The sequence below is a fragment of the Manis pentadactyla genome, chromosome 16 (genome assembly GCF_030020395.1).
Source record: "Manis pentadactyla isolate mManPen7 chromosome 16, mManPen7.hap1, whole genome shotgun sequence".
Taxonomy (NCBI): Eukaryota; Metazoa; Chordata; class Mammalia; order Pholidota; family Manidae; genus Manis; species Manis pentadactyla.
Genome location: NC_080034.1, coordinates 47,756,103 through 47,781,849, shown reverse-complemented (window position 1 = coordinate 47,781,849; position 25,747 = coordinate 47,756,103). Strand labels below are relative to the sequence as shown.

Sequence of the window (25,747 nt, the reverse complement as noted above, 5' to 3'; positions counted from 1 at the left end):
CCAAAAGAATGAAGTTCTTAGACGTAAATCTAACCAAGGAAAACTATGAGACACTGATCAAAGAAACTGAAGATGGCACAAATACATAAAAAGCTATTCCATGCTCATGGGCGGGAATAATCGATATGGTTAAAATGACCATAATACCCCCAAGCAATCTACAGGTGCAATGCAATCCCTATCAAATACCAATGGCATTTTTTTTACAACACTAGAGAAATAAACGTAAAATGTGTACAGAACTGCAAAAGACCCTGAATAGACAAAGAAATCTTGAGAAAGAAAAATAAAGATAGAGGGACCATGCTCCCTGACTTCAAACTGTACTGTATAGCTACAGTAATCAAAGAGTAGGTACTGGCACAAAAATAGACACAGATCAATGGAATAGAATAGATGGCTCAGAAATAAACCTACATTTATATGGTCAGTTCATATATGACAAAGGAAGCAAAAATATGCAATGTTGAAAAGACAGTCTCCAAAAATGGTGTTGGGAGAACAAGACAGCCTTATACAATTGAATGAAACTGCATTGCTGTCTTACACCATACACAAAGTAAACTCCAACTGGTTTAAAGACCTAAAATAAGACCAGAAACCATAAAACTCCTAGAAGAAAGCATAGGCAGTAAACTCTTGAACATTGGCATTAGAGTTTGTTTCTAGATATGTCTCCCCAGCAAGGAAAACAAAAAAGCAAAAATAAACCAGTGAGACTACACCAAACTAAAACACTTCCTCACAGCAAAGGAAGCCATCAACAATGTGAGAAGACAACCTAGTGAATATGAGAATGTGTTTGCAAATGATGTTATCTGATAAGGGGCTAATACCAAAAATGTATAAAGAACTCATACAACTCAAGACCAAAAAACAAATGAAAAACAATGTGATAAAAAACTGGGCAAAGGGCCTGAACAAACATTTTTCAAAAGGAGGCATACAGATGGCCAACAAGCACATGAAAGGATGCTCACATCACTAGTCATCATGGAAATCCAAATCAAAACCAAATGAGATATCACCTCACACCAATCAGAATAGCCAGTGTCAACAAAACAAAACAAAACGAGACAAGTTTTGGCAAGGATGTGGTGGAAAAGAAACCTGGGTACGCTGCTTCTGGCAATGTAAATTGGTATAAAGAGGGTTGGGATGGGCTTGGTTTGGGTGGGCACATTTACTTGTGCTAGGCTATCTGCCTGCTCTAGATTTGGCCCTTGGGCCCTTCCTTGGAGAGGTTAAGCCAGCAAGTAAAGTGTCAAATTATTTCCTGTAATTCCTAATCATTTAATGTAAAAATACTCATTGTGTATAATACTTTGTCACTTCAGGAGGGTTTTCATGCACATGATAAAATCTACAATTTGGAAATGAGGATGTTATGCCCATTCACAACTCAATTTATATTAACATTTAATGTGCAAAAATAATTAGCTGTCATATTGAGACAAGGACCGTGGGCATAGTCAGAGTAGGGTGAGGGCCTATAGAAAAAGACCCCTACCAAAACTCTGTATTAAACAATTCAGCAAAGACAGAGTCACATTAGTTCTCCAAAGTAAAATATCAAACTAGGAGTACAACCATTCTTCAGTGAAGATTAGTTAAAACTAAAAAACCAGGAGTAACCTGGCCTGGAATGTTTGAACATCCCCCAGATAAGATAAGTAGGTACCTCAGCATAGCCCATGTCTTCATTGTGTCAATTAAATGAGGCTATTGTAAAATTTACTTTAGCCTGCTAAAAGCCCCAACTTATCTTCTTTAACTTTGACCAGATGCTGCTTTTCCTCCTCCAGTCCCTAATCATATAATATATAGCCTGGGCAATTAATATAGCAGGCAGGCCCAGCCGTAAACAACATAGTGAAGGGCAGGAAGGATTCCACCTTAAGGATAAAATTGCATTTTAACACTCAAGAAGTTAAGAAGTAAGATTCTTAACTTATTATTTAACAAACAGACAATAACTGAGCCCATCTTGAAAGCAGGACAGGCAGCCTTGATTGATATGCTCCCAAACCAAGAAACTACTATTCTGGGAAAGAATCAAAGCATTAAAATTTAAGTTAAGTCTGCAAAATAGTCCGGAAAACTGACAAGAAACTTAGTGTCTCAATTTGGTACTGGCACAAGAACAGATCCATAGACCAATGGAACAGACTAGAGAGCCCTGATATAAACCCAACCATATATGGTCAACTAATATACGATAAAGGAGCCATGGACATACAATGAGAAAATGAGAGTCTCTTCAACAGCTGGTGTTGGCAAAACTGGACAGCTACATGCAAGAGAATGAAACTAGATTATTATTTAACCCCATACACAAAAGTAAACTCAAAATGGGTCAAAGACATGAATGTAAGTCATAAAAGACAACATAGGCAAAAATCTCCTGAAAATAAGCATGAGCAACTTCTTCCTGAACGTATCTCCTCAAGCAAGGGAAACAAAAGCAAAAATGAACTCATGGGACTACATCAAACTAAAAAGTTTCTGTACAGCAAAGGACACCATCAGCAGAACAAAAAGGCATCCTACAGTATGGGAGAATATATTTGTAAGTGACATATCCGACAAGGGGTTGACATACAAAATATATAAAGAACTTACATGCCTCAACACCCAAAGAGCAAATAATCCGATTAAAAAATGGGCAGAGAATATGAAGAGACAGTTCTCCAAAGAAGAAATTCAGATGGCAAATAGGCACATGAGAAGATGCTCCACATCACTTGTCATCAGAGAAATGCAAATTAAAACCACAATGAGATATTACCTCACACCAGCAACGATCGCCACCATCCAAAAGACAAACAACAAATGTTGGCGAGGTTGTGGAGAAAGGGGAACCCTCCTGCACTGCTGCTGGGAATGTAAATTAGTTCAACCATTGTGGAAAACAGTATGGAGGTTCCTCAAAACACTAAAAATAGAAATACCATTTGACCCGGGAATCCCACTCCTTGGAATTAGTGTATATCAATAATACCTGTAAAAAAAAAGGAACGTCAATAAAAAAAAGAAACTTAGGGTCTCTTCAAAGATAAACGTTTAGAAGCACACAACTTCTCCAATTCAAAACGACATATGCACCGCTATGTTCAACACAGCACTTTTTACAATAGCAAAGATATTGAGCAACCTGTGTCCATCAGCGGATGAATGGATAAAGAAGAGGTGGTACATATACACAATGGAATACTTTTCAGCAATAAGAAAGAAACAAACCTTCCCATTTGCAACAACATGGATGAAGCTGGAGGATATTATGCTCAGTGAAAAAAGCCAGGCGGAGAAAAAGAAGTGCCAAATGATTTCCCTCATTTGTGGAGTGTAACAACAAAGCAAAACTGAAAGAACAAAATAGCAGCAGAATCAGAGACCCCAAGAAGGAACTAGTTATTACCAAAGGGGAGGGGTGTGGGAGGGCAGGTGGAGAGGGAGGGAGAAAGGGATTGAGGGGTATTATGTTTAGTACACATGGTGCAGGGGATCACGGGAAAAGTGTATCACAGAGAAGGCAAATAGTGAATCTGCGGCATCTTACTACACTGATGGACAGTGACTGCAATGGGGTGTGTGTGGGGACTTGATTATATGGGTAAATGTAGTAACCACATTGTTTTTTCATGTGAAACCTTCATAAGAGTGTATATCAATAATACCTTTATTAAAAAAAGGAACTTCAAAAAGAAAAGAAACTTGGTGTCTCTTCAAAGATAAACGTTTAGAGATCATTTGGTGGGTCTGCATCCCTAGCCCTTTGTCTCTCAACTGCCTATAAATCCCCTAGTCAACGCACCACCACCTGGGCTCTCTTGTCCTCTCCTGGCGTGAGCCAGGAGGTGTCTGTCCTGTCACTGTATCTCTCAATAAAAGTCTCCCTGGCTCTCCTACCTTAGGTGTTTGCTAAGTTCATTCTTCGACTCCACAAACAAGAACCCCGGCATCAAAATGAGATGATAGATTAAACTTTTGGCAGTGAGATTGAGGAACATAATCACACAGGATGCATATTCTCTATTTATTCAAAGGCACCATTATTTTATGTACCACCAAAAAAGAAATAGCTCTGATAAACTATGCTTTCAATTATATTGTTGTTAAGACTCATCCCAATTCCAGTTTTAAAGACATGAAAAAAGTAAACCTTAGGCTTGACAAGATACAGTATATATGGGTACTTTTCATAACACTTCCCGGGGCACAGGGGCTCGTTTCTTGGCCATAGGTGGACTGGTAGTAGGTCAGGCTCTCTGGGCCCTGGCTCTTGGTGGGCTTCTAGGCTCCCTGCGAGCAAGGTTGTAGGAAGGCTAATTATTCGTAGTGGCATCTCCCCAAACTGAGCACAGGCAGCTCTCCCTACAGGCACAAAGAACTCTGTCAGTTCTGGTCGGTACATAAATTATGCAAATGGAGTATAAACCCAGTACGATTCTGATTGGTTCAGAAGAGGGGTCGTGACTGGCTAGAGCTCTCAGTCCCTGGTCACAGGGAGAGGCCTCAAGGCACTCTCAGGGAGTTGGTTCTTGAAGTTGGGAACAGCAACTGTTATGTCTCTCTGAGGTCTGCCCTCACCCCTACCCACCCCAACATCCTGTTCTGCAAACAACTCAGCAGAGGATTGACTGTCACTTTAAGCTCCCCATTAACCTTTTCTCTGTCTAGCACTGCCCTTTACACAGTAGTAACATAAGGCACACACATTGCACAGATTTCCATTCAATCACTGTGCATGAACACAAAATCAAGGAGACTCAAGAGAGCACTATTTCACAAGAAGGTTAATCAGGCCAGTAGACAGAGAGAAGCCTTCACAGGACAGATGTTCGACTTGAGCATTGAAGGCGAAAGAGGATTTCAAGCATTGCTTCCTGGGTGGTGGGGGGCAGGGGTAGGACTGATGTCTGCAAAGAGCCTGGTTCTGGAGAAAATGGCTGGCAGATTTGTCATTTTACTAAGGGAGTCAGTGATGAAATACATCTTTCAAAACTATTACACACCTTCAGAGACATTCTTCTGTGATAATAGTTGATAACTCTTTTTTAAAAATTTGGCCCCAGCACAATGAGAATGCCCTGTTTAAGGTGCCTTGCAAAGCCGTAGAAAACCTCTGGATCATGGCCAGACAAATGGCCCTGTAATTCATGTTAAGGGTTTGGAATTTAATCTGAGAAGAGTGGGAGCCACTGGGGGGACTTTGAGCCGAGAGGAAAGGATCTGATTTATGTTTAAGTGTACTGTTCTGGCTGTTTAGGGGAAAGATTGTCAAAACACAAGTGTGGGAGCAGAGAGATGGTGAAGGTAGTTTGGGCCAAGGTGGTAGTAGTGGAGAAGGGGAGGTGAGATGGGTTTGGTGCTATATATTAAAGGCTGAGTTGAATATATCTGCAGATGGAATGTAAGCAAAGAGGCATAGAAGTTGAACCCTCCAATTTTGTCCTAAACAATGTGCCATCTACTGAGACAGGGTATTTTAGAGGGGAGCAAGTTTAGATGGAGCATAGTAATGGCTTGTCAGTTACCTAATCTTGGTTCTGGACATGTTAAATTTGAGAGCTCTACTAGATGGGTATCTAAGCATAGACGTCAAGTAAGCAGTCTAGAGTTTGGAGAAGATGTCGGAGGTAGATATACTGTATGCTTTTGGGACTATATAAAAGTATTTAAAGCCAAAAGAGTGGGTGAAATCTGTTACTTAGCAAAAAGATATCTTAGCAGCAAAGAGAAAAATTACAATTGAGCTCTAGATCCTCCAGTGTTTAATGGTTATGAGGAGGAGATGGATCCAACATAAGAATGTGAGGAATGTCCAGGAAGGAAGAATAAAACCAGAGGGTGAGATCCTTCCAGCCAGCTGAAGAGAGTGTTTCGAGAATGAGCAAGTGATCACTTATGACAAACAGTCCTGGGAGGAGCATGAGAAATGAGACCTGCTTGTGCTGGGCATTGCACTGCAGAGTTTCCTGAGGATGTGGACAGAAGCAGGTTTCCTGGAGGGTGTGGGATGGGACACGGGTCATTGTCTTCCTTTTCATTCCAGGTGATGACAGGATCCCAGAAGATGTTTGCCCCTATGTAAAAATTTAGCCTTCACATTCCTTAATCTCTCTCCTTACCTCTTGAACTTAAAAGCAAAACCCAGGACTTGGCTACATTGGGGAAACTGCCAATGGTGTGGCTGTACCATTATATTGATGATGTCATGCTCATGTCCGATTCTCTTTCAGATCTAGAAGGTACAGCATTTAGACTGATGCAGCATCTACAGGAGAAAGGATGGGCTGTGAACAGTACCAATGTTCAGGGACCTGGTTTGTCTGTCACATTCTTGGGGTTCATCTGGTCAGGTAAGACCAAAGTTATTCCAGAAGCAGTTATAGATAAAGTCCAGGCCTTTCCTACCCTTACCACTACAGCATTGCTACTGTAGTTTTTGGGTCTTCTAGGCTAATGGAGAGTGTTTATCCTGCACTTGGCACAAATTCTGAAGCCCTTGTACTGGTTGGTATGAAAGGGCATCAGGTGGGACTGGAATGAGACATGTGCATCTGCCTTTACTTCATCAAAACAGGCAGTCAAGGCTGTGCATGAGTGTGATAGACCCATCAAGGCCCTGTGAGCTGGATGTTCATGTGACTGAAGACAGTTATGGCTGCGGTCTCTGGCAGCAGCTTGAACGAACTCACCAACCTATTGGATTCTGTTCACAACTCTGGAAAGGGGCAGAGTATGATACAATTTGATAGAAAAACAACTGGCTGCCATGCATCACACCTTGCTGGCTACAGAACCCATCACTGGAATGGCCCTGATAAAGGTAATAACCACCTATCCCACCTTGGGGTGGGTATGAGACTGGACCCAAAAGCAAAGGAGTGGTGTAGCACAAATGTCCACACTGGCCAAGTAGGGTACTTACCTACAATGGGGTACAGCCCTCTCTAATAGCCCCTTGAGTGAACTATTCCAATGCTTATTGGGGCCAGTGACATATACTAGTGAAAAGCAGGAAGAACTTGCTTTTGAACCATTAGTAGCAGAAAGTCCCTATTGGGAGGGAAGAACCCTTATACCTGAAGATGCATAGTACACAGACAGCTCCAGCCCCCAAAATGGAGGGCCATAGCTTTCCATCCTAAGACTGAGACAATATGGATGGAAGATGGTGAGGGGAAGAGCACCCAGTGGGCAGAGATGAGGCCTGTGTGGCTTGTGATCAGCCAGGAGCCCTCCCCTATAGTTGTCTGCACTGACAGCTGGGCAGTCGATCAGGGCTTGACCCTGTGGCTACCAACCTGGTACCATGCCAACTGGCTGGTTGGTCACCACCCCCTTTGGGGGCAATAATTATGGCAAGACTTTTGGGCCATGTGGTCAGACTAAAATAATTACAGTGTACCATGTGATGGGTCAGTTGCAACTGGCATCCCCAGGAAATGATGAAGCAGATAAACTGGCCCAGATACATTGGTTAGAAGGAAAACCTACCTCTGATGTAACCCAATGGTCACTTCAGCGTTTGTTGCATGCAGGGCAAAAGACAATGTGGGCTGCAGCCTGTCGGTGGGGCTTGCCTTTGACTTTTGAAGAAGTAAGTAGACCCAAGCATGAATGTGTCGTGTGCCCCAAAAGGGACTTACACTGAGTTCCACAGCAACGTGGGACAATAGCTAAGGGGCCTATACCCCTCATCAGGTGGCAGATAGCCTATATTGGGCATCTACCTGTGTCAGAATGATATCTGTAGGCCATGACTTGTGTGGACACAGCTACTGGACTTCTGGTTGCTTTTCCTATCCTTGTGCAGACCAGCAGATGACCAAAAGAGGCCTGGAGCATCTCTTTACTGCCTATGGCTGATCACAGGTAATTGAGAGTGATCAGGGCACCCATTTTACTGAACATACACTGTGAGAATGGGTGCAACAGCTGGGAATCATATGGGAGTTTCATGTGCCATACAATCCTACTGCAGCAGGTATGATAGAGAAGCACTATGGCTTGTTAAAATTCAGACTAAAGTCAGATACCAATAGTCTGTGGGGAGGGTCAGTCCGCTTATGGACCATGCTATGGCATTTGAACAAGAGACCCTGAAAGGGAACCCTGAGCCCTGTAGACATGTTAACACATATGGCTGCCTCCCCTATATAACTGCAAGTACAAACCAAGGAGGAATCACTGAAGCCCAGGTTCAGCCACCAGAATAATATCTTGCTACCAGCACCCACTGCACTGAACCCTGGAAACTCCATTGAGTGGACGTGGCCTTGGACCTTTTGGCACATGGACCAATGATGGCTGGATCTCCTGTCACCTTGGGGACAAGGTCTGGAAGCTGGCCTCCTGTGTATTCCTGGAATAACAGCAGAGTGACCCCCAAAGGTCACAATAGTATATCCTGAATGGCCAGAAGGTAGGAGCATCTTACCAGGGAATTTTGTTTTATCATTATGGCCACAGCATACACCTCCAGTAGCACTATATATAGACCCTTCAGTAACCCCCACAGGGAAAGGAGTAAAAATATGGTATACTAGACCTGGAAGGGACCCCCTTCCTGATACAGTCCTATCACAGGACCACTCTCTTGTGTGCATCCTCCATGATTGACAAGATTTGCCTATGTTGGTGTCATTAAAACAGGTGTCTTATCACCCCCTAAGGTCTTTATGGATTGGGAAATTCCTGTGGCTTCAGGATTATTATAATTTTTGTTACTAGGAACCTCCTCTGGCTTGAGGATTATTATAATTTTTGTTACCTGTATCAAAATCTTGTATCTTAATTTTTTTTATTATCTCTAAGTTATTATTATCTTCTGTTGCTGTTGTGGAATCTGGTTACAGTGCTCCAGCTTTCTCACACATGGACCATTGAGGAAGATTGAAAGCATGTAAACTGTAAGGCAAGAATTCTGGAAGGGTGGAGTGTGTGGAAGTTGAGGTTCCTATAGCCAGGATCCTCACTGAACTTATACCACCTGATGATGTAACTAGCCTGTTGCTAGGCTACTGCTTCCACACCTTTGGGCAATAAGCTATTATTGCACTATACAGAGAGCTTGGCCCAGTGCTCTGGGTGGAGGCAGAGATGCTAGTGCTCGACCTACTGCCATAAGAACAAGCCGGGTAATAAACCTTATCACCCCAAGGAACGTTTTGATGTCCATTTCTTTGGTCACATTGAATCCATAGTGATTCAATGGGGCTGAAACCCATTGACAAGACAAATACAGATATTAATAATCATAGTTGAATATTTTAACACTTCTATAAAAATAACTACTGGGACAGATAAAAAATTAGTAAGGATACTTTAATAAAATTTAATAAAGAATTTTAAGTAATAGGATTAAATTCTATACCCAACTGCAGAAAATCTTTGTTTTTGAGGTACACATGAAACATGTGTCACCATATCCTAGCATAACGAAAGTCTCAACAAATTTCAAGATGCAGAGTATGTTCTCTGAGCACAGTAGTATTAAATAAAAACCAGTGTCAATAACACTGATAAACAGAAAATTCTCAAATGTTACAGAATTAAGTCATAGAGTACAAAATAATCCCATGGGTCAAATAAGTTGAAAAATTAGAAAATATTTCTAACTGAATGATAATGAAAATAGGATATATCACAACTTGTGGCAATAAAGTAAAGGAGTGCTTAAAATCTAATTTTTGGCTCCAAGTCCACATATTAAAAGAGAAGAAAAACTGAAATTCAATAATATTTGAATAACACAGCTTAAAAATCCATCAGGATAAACTTAAAAAATTTAGAAGGAAAAAATGAGAAGACTAAGAGCTATAATCACCAAAAAAATAAATAAAAAATAGAGGAAATCAATAAAACAAAAATTTGCATTTTACTTAGAAAATTGTTACCCCAAATTAAGACTAATTTAAAAGCGGGAATTTAAAAAGGTTAAAAAGAAGACAAAATTAAAGTTCTTACCGATACCCTGTGGGGAAGCTGAGGTTCCTGTGGCCAGGATCCTCACTGAACTTAAACCACTTGATGATGTAACTGGCCTGTTGCTAGGCTACTGCTTCCACACCCCTAGGCAATAAGCTATTATTGCACTTTATAGAGAGCTCGGCCCAGTGCTCTGCAGAGGCAGAGACACTAGTGCTCAACCAACACTGGGAGAACAAGCCGGGTAATAAACCCTTTCACCCCAAAGAAACATTCTACTGTCATTTCTTTGTTCACACTGAATCCATAGCGAACTTGCTAGGGACTGAAACCCATTGTCAAGACATACCCAGATCAGAATCAGAGGATAAAATGAATAGTTCCAGGAAAATAAATTTGATAATAGAGGATAGATTACAGGCTCTTTCATAAACACAATTTACCAAAGCAGCCACAAAAAGAAACTACGAGTACAAACAGAAAAGTTAAAATCATAATTACTTTCTGTATTAGTCTTCTATGGCTGCTATAACAAAAAATATCATCAACTGTGGCTTAAACAACAGAAATTATTGTCTCACAGTTCTGGAGGCTAGAAGTACAAAGTCAAGGTGCAGATTTAGTTTCTCCTGAGGCCTCTCACTTTGGCTTACAGATAGCCAACTTCTTGCTGTGTCCCAAAATAGTTTTTTTTCCCTCTAAGAATGCTCATCTTGGGTGTTTTATTGTGTGCCCAAATTTCTTCTTTTTATAAAGACAACAGCCAGATTGGATTAAAAGTCCCATTAACAGCCCATGTTAACAGCCTCATTTTAATTTAATTACCTCTTCAAGGGCTCTATCTCCAAGTATCATCACATTGTGAGGTACTGAGAGTTAGATCCTCAGTATATGAATTTGGGAGAACAATTCATTCTATGACACCTTCTGACAAAGCAAACACTACGCAAAAGTGACTCCACTGTTGAGACTTTAAAACATTATGGAAGAACTAAAATCATGCATAAATTATTTCAGAAAATAGAAAAAGCGAAAACATTTCCCAATTCTCTTTATAAGGCCAGCATGATCGTCCATACTAAAATTTGACAAGGATGGTACTAGAGAGGAAATTATGTCAGTATTTGAGTTAAATATTCTAGATGCAAAACCACTAAACAAAATAATAGCAGTAAGATAATGGAACAGTCAAAAGTAAAGAGGTAATGTTTGCTTTAGTAATATGAAATTTGTTTGATATAAAAATCAATTATTTAAATTTATCACAAAGTGCAAAAGAAAAAAATGATCATTACTATCAGCAGATGCAGGAAAAGCATTTGACAAAATTCAACACTACTTGTTATAAATTTCATAGTCTAGGAATAGAAAGGAGATTTCTTAATCCCATAATGCATATACACAAAATCGTACATCTAGCATCCTAATTACGTAAATATTTAAATATTCCTCCCAGATGTTGAGACCAGGACAAGCATGACTGCTATCACCACTGCTACTCAAACTGTATTGGGGATCTGTGGAGAAAGTGAAGGTTTCTATGGCCAGAATTCTCACCTGGCCCTGGTCGGCTTGCTCACTACACACATGTGAGCAATATGTTGTTATTGACTATATATAAAGAGCTCCGTCCAGTGCTCTGGGCTATTGCACAGCTGCAGGGCTGCATAGCTGCAGGAGAGCAGAGACTGGAATGGTGGCAGCGCAGAGGACAGAGAATGAGATGGCTGTGGGGGCAGAGAGGCCCAGATGCAGAGACCAGCTTGTTGCACACAGACTTGCTCTGAGTGGACAGGATTCTAGTGGCTAATCTGCCACCAGGGGAATGAAGTTGGGTATTCTTTGGTCTCATTGAATCCATAGTGAACTTGTCCTGAATGGGCTGAATCCATTAGCAAGACAGGATCTTACACCATGAAATAAGAAAAGGCAAATAATTAAAAGATATTAAATTGGAAATGAAGTAATAGAACTGTCATTTGCAGATGATGTGATACGCACTTGGAAAATCCCAAAAATCTATAAATTATTAGAATGAATAAGTAAAAAATAGCAAACTTGCTGGATACAAAACCCAATATTTAGATATATTTTGTATTCATATATACCAGCCAAAGTAGATAATTTTTAAGTGCTATTTATAATAGCAAGAAAACTATCAACAACTGAATAATAAATATAATAACAAACATAATAGAGGTGTACTAGAGTGCCATATTAATAACTCCAAATCGCTGTGCAAAGAATCTTTAAACATATCTAAATAAATGAAAGAATGTACCATATTCATTGATTGAAATACTCAAACTCAATGTAATTGAAATAAAATATCCAAACAGGACTTTTGGTAGGACTGATAAACTGTCTCTAAAATATATGAGGGAAGTGAAAAGGACCTGAAATAGTCAAGTTTATCTTGCTGAAGAGGGAATCATCTGGAGAACTTTTATTACCAGGTAACAAGACTTACTCTAAAGCTACTGTAAGAAGTGTTTACCAAAATGAAGATAAACAAATCAATGGAAAAAAACAGAAATGCCCATACAAGCCCACATGCATATAACAAAGTGTCACTGCAAGTCAATAGGGACAATGACAGATTTTTCAGAAAGTGGTGTTGGGTCAACTGGATATACAAAAGAAAACATTGTGGACATTGACCTCTTCTGTAAACTATTTCTTAAACTGATTCAAGATAGATTGAAGACCTAACTGTGTGAAGTAAAACAACAAAAGTTTAGAGGAAAATTGGAATCTGTCTTCATGAACTTTGGATTGGCAAAGATTTCCTGTTTAATAAGTACAAAAAGCAATGGCAATAAAAGAGGATTTATAAAACTTCTTAAGAACGTCAGGATATCCGAAGACATCTTTAACAGTGTGAAAAGGCACAGAGTGGGAGAAGATATTTGTAATATACATATCTGACAAGAGATTTATATCTAGAATAGTAAATAACTCCTTAAAATCAATAAGAAAGAAGACTATAGGCAGTATATCAGATGGTGAGAATCTGGGCCTCCTGGGGTAATGACTGTCCTATTACAGACTGTGTCAGTTAGCTCCCCCTCAGTGGGATACTGGTGCATTATTTTTGATCCTCTGGGAAGGTCCTCCAGTTTTGGCAGAACATTTCCACTTCATTATCTATACAGGGTATAGTAATCATCTATTTCCATTTCCTTCAAGTGAACCTTGCAGTAGTACTACAGAGCCTAGAAGTTTGAAACTCCCTTGCAGCTAGGCTTCTAGATGTGATTTAGGTTTTGCCTTGGAGTTTTCAAATGTGGACAGAGGGCACTTTCCAGTTCTGTTGTTTTGTGTTGATAAGCATTGTCATAGACACAATGGGATTTTCAGCAGAGAAATGCAAGATGAGCAGCATCAGTTGCTTTGCTAATTCACATCTGGGAGGCATGGTGTGCTTCAGAACATGTGGGTCTCAAAATATGGTCTTGAGGCCAGCACCAGCAGCAACAATTGACAACTTGTTTATAAATGTAAACTACTTTCTGACTGTTCTGTGTTTTCTCCGTGTTTGTCTATTTGGTATCATTAATCACAGGACCAAATTAACCACCAGAATTGTTTACATCTCCTGCTATTCATAGTCCATACTCTGAATCAATTCCTTTATCAAATTCTCATACATGAAGCTAATATTACCCCTGCCCTAAATCAGCCAACACCAGGTACCATACAACTAGGAACAGCTCCCATACCCCAGAGCGCACTGGAATTATTCAAATTAGCCAGTCCTAATCTGCTTACTCTGACTTTCTTTTCCCTTCCTGTGGAAATTTCAATAAAGATCAGTTTACTTATGCGTTCCCTTGCTCTTTTTTGCCTCCCGATTAGCACTTCCCATGCTTCCCTGCACCTTGTGGCCCTGTGTGGTTTCTAGTTTCTAGGGACATTGTTTTAGGGGAACTAGAAACTATTTATAGGGGAACTGCTTGTAACATTAAACTTTATTTCAATGGCATTGACCTTTCTTTGTCATCACTCAGTCACCTTTATAAATTAAGACCCAGGACCAAATCACTGACTGACTTACTTTCTGTCGTGATAGATAGCCTTCATGCTAAATTTTGAGAACCATTACCCTAGAGAGAACACTGCTGTTGCAGAAACCTCAATAGCAGCCTCTCTGGGAGATATTTCTGCAAGGTTGTTCTTGAAATAATTCCTGCAGGGTTGGATTAGAGCTGGCACCTCCCTCCATCTCTCTCTTCCAAAAATTTTGTAAGGTTCTATTTGATTAGAATTGCTTAAGAGGTTTTGTTTTTTAAGTAAATCTCTACCGACATATAATGTAATGCAGTACTGATGCAGAAAGGTACATAAACCTTACTTACACAGCTTAAGAAATTTTCAGAAAGTGAACGCACTTATGAACCCAGTGCCCAGAATGAGAAAAATAACCATTTCCAGCATCTCCAGCAGACCCCTCATGGTCTTTCCCAGCCATAAGTACCTTCAACAATCACCTTTCTAACACCATAGAATTATTTTCTCTGTTTTGAACCATATATAAATAGAATCATGAGGTATATATGCCTTTATGTCTGGTATTACTTCAATACTATTTTTGTGAGATTCTTCCAATTTAGGTATAGTTGAAATTTATTTATTCTCATTGCTCTACTATTCCTTTGTATGAAAACCAATTATTTATCCTTTCTATGGTTGATGAACTTTGGATTGTTTCCAGCTTGGGACCAAAATGGTAGAATGGCTTTGTTTTCTGCAGTTGAACTCTAAGTTACTTCTTTTGTCTGAATGTATTCTGCCATACCTTTTTCTTTTCAGTCCACACATATTAAAAGGAGAAAAAAATAAGCAAGGTTGGAACTGTCTAGAATCTCTGTCCAAGTTTAAAAAAAAAATTGGTTATATAAATTAATTTCACATTAATCGTAGCCATCTTCTTTTTCTGCTAAGAGTAAAAGCTAGAAACGTTTGTTATTTATTCAGTATTTAACTCCCTTCCAACTGGAGTTTCAAACGGATTTACCTAAAATGTTATAGGCTTATGAAAAGTGTGTAGATGAAATAAAAAGGCCTTGTGACTGATCATGGCAACATCTATATCACAACTTATATTTTTACTTTAAATTTGCATTTAGTCATGTTATAACAACATGATTTTTAAAGAATGCTTATGTGATATTCATTTTGATAGGAAAGGCAGTTCAAATACTAAGACTGCTTGGTTAAATATGGACCTTGGCTCCTTTACCCAAAGCTTGGCTTAATACTCCTCTCAGAGTAGGCCATGGGTTTTCTTAGAGTTGATTCTTGTTGGTAGGAGAGCAATCTCTCTTCATTCCCAATCATCCACCCAGTGAAGTCTCCTCTTTATCGCTCTCCTCCCTCCTGCTCTTGTTTAGTTAGCTTGATAGATCCCTGTCTTCGGTCTCTCCTCACCCTCCTCTTCAACTTCTCCTCCTTTTAAAAACTAGACTAAGACCTAAGCAGGATAGACAAAATCTGTGTCAGGCCTTAGTGAACTATGACAGAGAAACCAAAGTCGGCATGTAAGAAGAAAAAAGGAAACCTGTTGCTTTGGTTAAATTTCAAAAGAAATAGCCCCTTAGTTGACCCCAAATCGAACCAGCACGAGCCTTAAAAAGGCTTGACAACACCGCGAGGAGATAACCGAGGCGGCTTTTCCACGTCATTTTCCGCTCCCTCCATCTGGAACACAAATCAGCTAAAGTAGTTTCAGTGCGTGGAATCCATCTTGCGCGACGTCTTTCAGCAAGGAGCCTAGGTCTCCGGGAAGTCTGAACGCGCCTGGGTGAGGGCGAGGGTGGGAGCCAGTGGTGGTGAGCGGAGCAGCCCGTGCGGACCGGTCGGGGCCTGGAGGAGGCCGCTGCTAGCCAGGTGTTGTCCGAACTGCCCTGAAGCTTGCTGGTGATGCTAACGCTCATGCGCTGAGGACTACGTTGCTCTCTGGCTAATGCTCGAGATCTCCGGGGTTGTCGCGGGGTCGGCCACCTTTCCTTTAATTCACATTTCATCTTAGTATTTCCACCCAGCTGTCGGGTTCATACACACAGTTTTTAGCCTGATACGTGGTTACCATCAATGGGCACTTGTTTCTCATGTGCGGTCTTAGTGTAGTGGTAAAGGTGACATACTAAGGTTGTTCTGGTATCTTCTTGCGCAGGTTCGATTCCCGCAAATTGTGAGGTGTATTTCCTCTGAATTTACTTAATGACCAGTCTGAGAGACTTGAGTTTGTCTAAAGGTGTTTGCTTGCTGATTCCACCCTGACTCTGTAGGCTTCTTGGCTATACGAATTCACTCTGCTCCTCCCCTCACTCAAAAACGTTTTTGCCAAGAAACTCCCAACTAGCGATGCTTTGTTGTTTGTTGTTTTTTGAATGCCTCTTTAGACAAAAAATTAAAACTAAACTAAAACCAAAATATCCCAGGCCTTTACTTGAGCGGAACGCACATCTCGGCGGCGGAGGCTCGTTTCCTATCTTTGAAATCCCCTCCTCAGATTTTCTTCACGGAATCACGCCTTTTTTTTTTTGAAGAACAGAAAAAAGTACGTCTCACCTAGAAAGCAAACTCCCGTGAAATCCTTGACTCATTGTTCCTTTTGCAGGGAGTGAAACCTGAGACACCCCGTTTTGACTCATAGTAAGAGAACTACAACACCAGCAAGCAAACCAGCCTTATCTCATCAAATCGTCCAGCCGAGGAATCCTTGACAGAATTGGAGCGAGAGGTTTGTTTTTCCAGTGAGGTCATTTTAGTATAGTGGTGTGTCCTGTCACTTGTCATCTGAAATGCAGGGGTTCAATTTCCGAAAAGGATGGCTGGATCTTTTCACCGAAATTTGTGGCTCTGAAAAACCGTTTTTGTTCTTCTATGCAGATACTAAATTTCTTCTTCTTTTAACTTACTCTTTTCAAAATAGCCAAATATAATGAAAAAGAAATGAGCTTCATAAATCACGTGATGAATAATAAAAAAGGAAAATAGTAAGTTGACAGTGGAGAAACATGACAGACACAACCTTAATCATTTGATCATAGTTAGTATCTGGAGTATTAGCACAATTAACATGCTGTGCTTCCCAGTACGATGAAATGCCATGGACACAACCTCACTTGTGTGATATTCCTGCTGAAAGTGCATAGTGTGAACTGGAAGGAAACATCAAGCTCAAATTGAGGTGGCATTCTACAAAATACCTGACCTACTTATTTTTTACATGTCAATGAAGTGAAAGACACAGAAAGATTGAGGAACTGTTTCAGATTAAAGGACATGACAACAGAATGCAATGTGATTTTCTTGAAATAAAGGATTTTCTCAACTGGCAAAATATTAACAAGGTTTGTAGATAAAATAAGAGGTTTTTAAAAAACTAAGTATAGTTGGCATAGTATTATAATAGTTTCAGGTGTATGAAAGTGTGATTCAACATTTATATGCATTATATAATGCTCACCATGATTAGTGTAGTTACTTAACATCTGTCACCTTACCAAGTTATTACAATATTATTGACTATATTCCCCATGCTGTACCTTTCATCCCTGTGACTTATTTATTTTACAATTGGGAGTTTGTAACTTTTGATCCCCTTCACCTATTTTACCTATTTTTCTACTTCCTCCCTTTGGCATCACCAGTTTATTCTCTGTATTCATTAGTCTGTTTCTGGGTTTTTGTTTGTTTTAAATAAGATTTTTTATCTTCATTTTATAACTGTTCATAGTTAGGAAAGAGAAGGTCCCCATTTTTAGAAAATATGCAATTAAGTATTTAGGGATAAAGAGACATCTTGTCTGAGACTCTCAGTAGTTAAGAAAAAAATTATATGTATATCTGTATCTATCCATTGAAAAAAATAAGGCACATGTGGTAAATTGAAGAAAAGGATTTATAAAAATTCTTTGAACTCTTCTTGCAGCCTTTCCATAAGCTAGAAATTATGTCAAAATTAAAAGTTAAAAGAAGAAAAAGAAACCAATAGAACAATAAATAGAAAATACACTCACTGAAATAAAAGCCCAAATATAATCTGAACATTAGATATAACATAGGTGATGAGGAAGTTATTAAGTATGGATTTAGACCTGGTGAAAGAATAGTATGAAAACTCTACAGTAAGCAAGGAAGTTAATAAGCATTATATTTAATAATAACTGATACTTAGGATATAGGCAGAAAATGGAAATATTACACAGCAGTATCATGCATCATTGGAAGGTATCAATGTGATCAAATCATTCTGGGGTCTCATGATTTTGAATCAGGTGAAAATGAGGAGTGTTACATCAGCTTTTCTGTGAAGTCATCATTAAAGTTGGTAACCAGGAAACACTTTTCTAGAATATGAAAATAAACCTGAAGTTTTAATCCACATTTTAATTTAAATATTAACTATTACCATTATGTTATTTAAGTATTAGTGATTAAAATGTAAAAGACTGATCATGTGCAGCGGGGCTATTCACTAAATTATTTCTTCAGTCACTCTGCTTCACATTTGAAGGAACAGATGGATGCCCACTTTCAGCTAAGATTGAATACTGTTTGTCTCTAACTTTTTCTTCTTTTCATTATGGACCATATACAAAATACATGTGTGCATAACAAGTGAAAATTAAAATTGAAATATTCCATTTGTGGTCTAAACTTCAAAATCTACGAATAAACCTAACAAAAGATGTGCAAGAAATCTACATTAAAACCTGCAAAATATTGCTTGTGGAAATTAAATGAAGGAAAATTCTATGTTTAGTTTTTGGAAGACTCAATTTTGTCAAGATGGCAACTATTTCCAAATTAATTGATAGATTCAGTGAAATCCCAATCTACCTCCAAATATGTATTCTATAGGAATTAGCTTGGAATTTCAAAAACACATTTGGAAATGTTGAGAAACTTAAAAAATAAGAAGATACTGAAGAAGATAGCAAAGTTGGAAGACTAATACAATATGCATATCAAGACATGTAGTTACTCATAAATCTACAGTAATTAAGAGAGTATGCTATTGGTTATTATATATGCAAATACACATGTCTAATATATATAGAAATATATGGTAAAACATCTTCATGTCTATGATATCAATGGGCTAGGGTGAACTACATTCTCCAGAATTCCCTTTTTTATATGTTTCTGGTAAGATGGTCCCTGAGAGGTATCCTTGTGGAAGATTTGGAGGGAAAAAATTAAGTAGCAGCCCACACTAAATCATCTGCTGATTTACCTTGTCATGAGGCAGCAGTTGGGCCTACAATAGTCCTACCTGCCCCTGGATCCTCCTTCAGGCTCCTCCTTTCCTAGACCAAATATGTGTATTTAGCTCTAAATGGAAGGCCCTGGTTTCTGCAGGACACATGCACCGCCAAGGTCGAAGGTAACCAGAGCAGATTTCACTCCATCCTGTGGGGCTGCAGTTTATGCTTGGGTTCCAACTTATTCAGTCTTCTCTACTTTACATTCATCTTCCCTTCTTGACAGTCTGCCCTATGGACTTTGTAAGTTTCAGCCTTATAGAGACTACTTAACCAGCTCATACAAATGCCATATGTGTGTGTGTGTGTGTGTGTATGTGTATGTATGGATATACATAATGTGCATGTGTGTGTATAATGTGTATATCCACCCCAGCGGTTTGCTTCTCTTTTTGAACCATGACTGCATTTTTTTCATGAATTTGTTTCAATTGTTAATTTTCACAATTTGTTGACCAAGAATTAAATTGGTTGCAATAATATGTATCATGGAAGAAAAGGATGAATAAACACTACACAAAGGAAAGGATGATATGCCACCAAGATTTTGAGTCAGACTTACAATGATCAGTATCAGAAGGATTTCTGTTTTTCACCATGGTGGAGTTACTGGGTTCAGACTTACTCTCCCACCTTAAACTAGAAAACTGAATCAAGTGTATGAAACAGTGTACTTCAAATAGACAACTTTGGACAGTGACTAACTTTGAAAAATAATTGAGAAACAGATCATCCCAGCTTACTGCCTGGAAACAAATCGAAAGGGACATTTCATAATGATAAAGGAGTAAATACATGAAGAGGATATAACAATCAGATGTGTATGCACTAATCATAGGGTTTTAAAATACATGCAGCAAAATCTGATAAACTGCAAAAAGAAATAGAAAATATCCTCAAATATAGTTAGAGATTTTACCCCTTCTCCCTTAGTAATTGACAGAACAAGCCGTCAGGAAAATCAGGAAGAATATACAAGACTTGGACAACATTATCAACGAACTTGATCTAATATTTATAGACCACTCTATCCAACAACAGCCAAATACATTATTTTCAAATGATCATCAAACACTCACCAGACCATACAAATCTTCCACTCCACTTTGATCTCTTGTTACATTGTGAGTATCTCTTCAGATTTTTAAGTGTAATTGTTTCATTTGGGATTTCATTTTATATAGATAGGACTATGTATTTTTGTTATTTTATGTATTAATGTTCACACACATTTTCCAAGTAAAACGATAAGGATTTAATTCTTTAACAGCTACATGGTACCCTGCAGATAGGAATGCATCATACTCTTCCCCAAATGATTAACATGTTACTGGCATTTTTCTTTTTCTTTTTTTGCTATTACAAACAATACTGCAATGGACATTGTAACCATGTAAATCACCAGCTATTTCTGCCCTGTTTTCACCTTGGGCAATGTGGTGATTTCACACAAGCTGTTTACTCTTGCATTCTCTCTTCCATGTTCTTATGAATGTTCAGAAATATTGGAAGACGAGTTCAAAGGCAATTGATCAGTGGAAACTGGAAGTTAGGGCCTAAATCCACCTCAGAGTACGCAGTTTGCTCCAGTTGCGAACACTTGCGAGACCAAGCTCAGACCACAGCCTAGTGCCTGGAGCCGGCAGGTACTCAACTCGGTTTAACTGAATTGATTTGTTTTCTTGGAACGCTGAGGAGTTGCTTGTGCGGAAGGCACTTCCATCCCAGTGCTCAAAACGAGAGGTTTTGTATTATTTAAAAAAAATTTTTAACCAAACCCTCATTTTACCTAAATGTTTAGGTTCAACTTAAAAAACGTTAATTTCTTGTATACTGGGCAATGGTTAATTTTGTTTTGCGTTCTTTCTTGCCTAAAGGTTTAAAAACACAACCACAAGCTGTGTAGTCGTGGCCGAGTGGTTAAGGCGATGGACTAGAAATCCATTGGGGTTTCCCCGCGCAGGTTCGAATCCTGCCGACTACGGCCCTTTTACCCCCCCTCCCCCCATAATTGGAAATTCCCAGACTAAGAGAGGAAATTGAAACAAAACACCGTGGAAGATCTCTATTCGGTTTTTTGTGCATGGCAAAACACAGCAATGGGCAATGAAACTAATATTAATCCATCATTTTTATTAAAAGTGCCTTAGTAAGAACACTCATTATTTTCCCGTGAGTGGAGCCTCCTCGCAGGTCTCGGGGACACCTCACGTTTCCCTGCCCTCCAAACCCGCAGGGAACCTCTATTTTCAAGACAATTCTTTAATAGTGTTTTCCTCTTCCACGGAAATGAACCCTATTTTCTAGGTCGCACTCTTCAGTCAATTAGCAGAGGGATTCCGTGAATCAGTGGTTTCACTGTTTTGGTCTCCTCGAGTCGTTGCTTGCAAGTCGGCTACGAGAAAACCGTCCGTCAAAACTGACGCCATCACTGTCAGAAGGGGCCGGCTGTTCCGCCGGGTTAGCGCTGCAGCTCTGGGCGGAAATGGGTGGAGATGGCTGAGAGAAGGGCGGGAGCAGGACTTGGGACCTAGAGTCCGAGGGAGTTCAGATGCACATTTGCCAAAACTAAACTACATAGTATAGCACAAATCTTCAGGCTGAGAAATGTCAACACCAGTATTTCACTTTATTACACGTCTTTAAAAGACCCGGCCTGGTGTTCTTCTCTCTTGGTATAATGGTGAGCATCTCTGCCTGTCATATGAGACCGAAGTTCGATTCCCCGACGAAAAAAGCTGCTCTTTCGTACTGAGCTACCAATTTCAGAACCCCTGACAATCGTTAGTGGCTATGGTGAAATATGTACTCCATCGTCATTTAATAGAAAAACTTCAAATTTCTCCCTTGTTAGCCACTCTTGAGCAGCGAATCTCACATTCTGCGGGCTGTCCTGCTCCTCTCTGAGTGCGCTCCACTACTGGTCTTCAGCAACCTAGAACTTAACTGCGGGGAATCCACCTGGCAGTTCTTCACATCAACCTCACCCTCCTTCGCTTTTGTCACTCCTAGTCCTGGCTGCTCTGATCAAAGAAACATTTCAGTGCAATTCTGAAATATCAAAGCCAGAGCTACTTTAAGGCCCAGAAGAGAATGTAGGTGGTTTAAATGACAAAGGAACATAGAATACTCACAGAGAGTTAATAAAAAATGATTCTCTGGCACCTGCCTTCCATTTGAAGGCAGAAAGAGCTACTGGAGCAATTATACCAAGAAGTAAATTATCCCATGTAGTTGCTGGAGTCCTCGATCCTCCTAGACGTGAAACCCTGGAATGATGACACCAACATGACACAGCTGGGGCTCACGTGTGCTCCATCCAGCTGCACTGGCTGACCTGGGCAACTCCAAAACTGATGTCCCTGAAATGTAACATTCACAAGATACAGATAAAATGTGTGGAGGGACATATGGGAGATTAAAGATGGCGGCATGAGAGGAGAGACAGAGGCTTCCTTCTAAAACCGCATATAATACAAAAGTATAATTAATACAACTGATCGTGAAAGAGCAACAGGAAAGAGGACTGCACCAGACTGCATAAACTTGGAGAAAAAACCAGACGACACGGAGCAGGGTAAAGTACCAAAGCTGTGGCCCAGCAGGACCCAAGTCCTTCCCCCACCCCAGCTCACTGGAGGGAGGAAGAGAAATGGAGTGGGGAGGGAGTGGAGGCTTTGGACTGCTGAATACTTAACTCAGGAGATCTGCTGTGGGAGCACAAACCTACATTTCAAGGTGCTTTCATGATACTCTCGTAATTAGGGGATTGGAAAGCTAAGACAGGAAGAATTCCTGGAGAGACTGAGATTCCACCCACTTGTGGAAAGCAGAGATCCATATCCTGCTGCTCTGGGACAAAAGAAAGGTGGGCAGTCTGAGAGATTTCCTAACAAGGAAGCCCTTAGCAAGAGGGCTGCTAAAGGGGCAGGGATTGCACAGAGCTTACTGCTCAGGAGAAAGGACAGGTAGACAAAATTGTCCAGGTGCACTCTGCCCAGCAAGCTGGGAGCTTTCACAATTTTCAGATGCTCCAACAACCTGGCAGGCAACACAGCTCCAAGGAACCCCTCCATGATATGCAGTGGACTGTGCCCTTCTCCCGGCCAGCCCCACCTGCCTTGCAAACAGGCAAACTCTACCCTGGCATTAGACCAGCCAGAGGGAAGATCTGTCTACAGCAACTACAAATGCAAAGCATAGAGATTTATGCCTGTGTGCTTGGCCCACTGGTTCGGGAGGTGGAGACAGGCATAGCGGCCGGGAAGCAGGAAACAGTTCTTTCTTCCACCCAGGCACCAATACCACTTCCCTGCAACCCCTGACATTGCTTCAGGGGCTGAGCAGCTCCAGAGAGTAGAGCTTCTGGGTACTAGAGGGCTGCATATACAAATATGAAATGCCAAAGGAGCCTGGTTCAGAGTAAAATTATTAATACAACTGCTGAGAAAGATGATATGGACCTCATGACTCTTCCTGAAAGGGATTTCAAAATAAAAATCATTAACATGCTAATGGAGATATGGAAAGATATTCAAGAACTCAGGAATGAATTCTGGTCAGAGATCCAATCATTGAAGAGCAAAATGGAGGGTATTAAAAGCAGATTGGATATGGTGGAGGAGACAATAAATGAAATAGAAACTAGAGAAGAGGAATACAAAGAAGCTGAGGCACAGAGAGAAAAAAGGATCTCTAAAAATGAAAGAATATTGAGAGAACTGTGACCAATCTAAATGGAACAATATTCGCATTATAGGGGTACCAGAAGAAGAAGAAGAGAGAAAAAGGGATAGAGAGTATCTTTGAGGAGGTAATTGCTGAAAACTTCCTCAATCTGGGGAAGGAGATAGTCTCCCAGGCCATGGAGAACCACAGATCTCCCAACACAAGGGACCCAAGGAAGACAACCCCAAGACATATAGTAATTAAAATGGCAAAGATCAAAGATAAGGACAGACTATTAAAAGCAGCCAAGGAGAGAAATAAGATCACATACAAAGGAAAGCCCATCAGGCTCACATCAGACTTCTCAGCAGAAACCCTACAGGCCAGAAGAGAGTGGCATGATGTGTTTAATATAATGAAGAAGAAGGACCTCAAACCAAGATTACTTTATCTACAAGATTATCATTTAAATTTGAAGGAGGGTTTAAACAATTTCCAGCTAAGCAAAAGCTGAGAGTATTTACCTCCCAAAAACCATCTCTACAGTCTATTTTGGAGGGGCTATAGATGGAAGTGTTCCTAAGGTTTAATAGCTGTCACCATAGGTAATAAAACCACAGTAAAGAATCTAGAACAGCTAATTAGTAAGCAAATGCAAAATGAAATTAACAATCCCCAAAGTCAATTAATGGATAGACAAAGAGTACAGAATATGACACCTAATATATAAAGAATGGAGGAGGAAGAAAAAGGAGAAGGAAAAGAAAAGAACCTTCAGATTGTGTTCGAAATAGCATATTAAGTGAGTTAAGTTAGACTCTTAGATAGTAAGGAAGTTAACCTTGAACGTTTGGTAACCACAAATGTGAGGACTGTAATGGCAATAAGTACATACCTATCAATGATGACCCTAAATGTAAATGGACTGAATGCACCAATCAAAAGACGTAGAGTCACTGAATGGATAAATAAAAACAAGACCCATCTATATGCTGCCTACAAGAAACTCACTTTAAACCCAAAGACATAGACAGACTAAAAGTGAAGGAATGGAAAAAAGATATTTCATGCAGCTAATGGAGAGGAAAAAGCAGGAGTTCTAGTACTTGTATCAGACAAAATAGACTTCAAAACAAAGAAAGTCACAAGAGACAAAGAAGGACACTACATAATGAAAAAGGGGTCAATCCAACCAGAAGATATAACCATTATAAATATCTATGCTCCCAACACAGGAGCACCCACATATGTGAAACAAATACTAACTGAATTAAAAGGGGAAATAGAATGCAATGCATTCATTCTAGAAGACTTCAATACTCCACTCACTCTGAATGACAGATCAACCAGACAGAAGATAAGTAAGGAGACAGAGGCACTGAACAACACATTAGAACAGATGGACCAAACAGACATCTACAGAACTCTACACCAAAAAACTGCAGAATACACATTCCTCTCAAGTGCACATGGAACATTTTCAAGAATAGATCATATACTAGGCCACAAAAAGAGCCTCAGTAAATTCAAAAAGATAGAAATTGTACCAACCAGTTTCTCAGACCATGAAGGAATGAAATTAGAAATAAACTATGCAAAGAAAATGAAAAATCCCACAAACACATGGAGGCTTCACAACATTCTCCTAAATAAACAATCGATCAATGACCAAATAAAAACAGAGACCAAGCAATATATGGAGACAAATGACAACAATAATTAAACACTGCCAAATCTGTGGGACACAGTCAAGGCGGTCCTAAAAGGAAAGTATATTGCAATACAGACCGACCTCAGGAAAGAAGAACAATCCCATATGAGCAGTCTAAACTCACAATTAATGAAACTAGATAAAGAAGAATGAATGA

The 25,747-nt window shown here is 39.8% G+C and overlaps 1 non-coding gene across 1 annotated transcript; it reads left to right on the top strand.

The window, feature by feature from the left end:
- The first annotated feature begins 21,113 nt into the window (after positions 1-21,113).
- On the top strand, positions 21,114-21,195 carry TRNAS-AGA (transfer RNA serine (anticodon AGA)). Its single transcript has one exon. It is a non-coding gene; the product is annotated as a tRNA-Ser (tRNA).
- Positions 21,196-25,747: the final 4,552 nt, after the last annotated feature.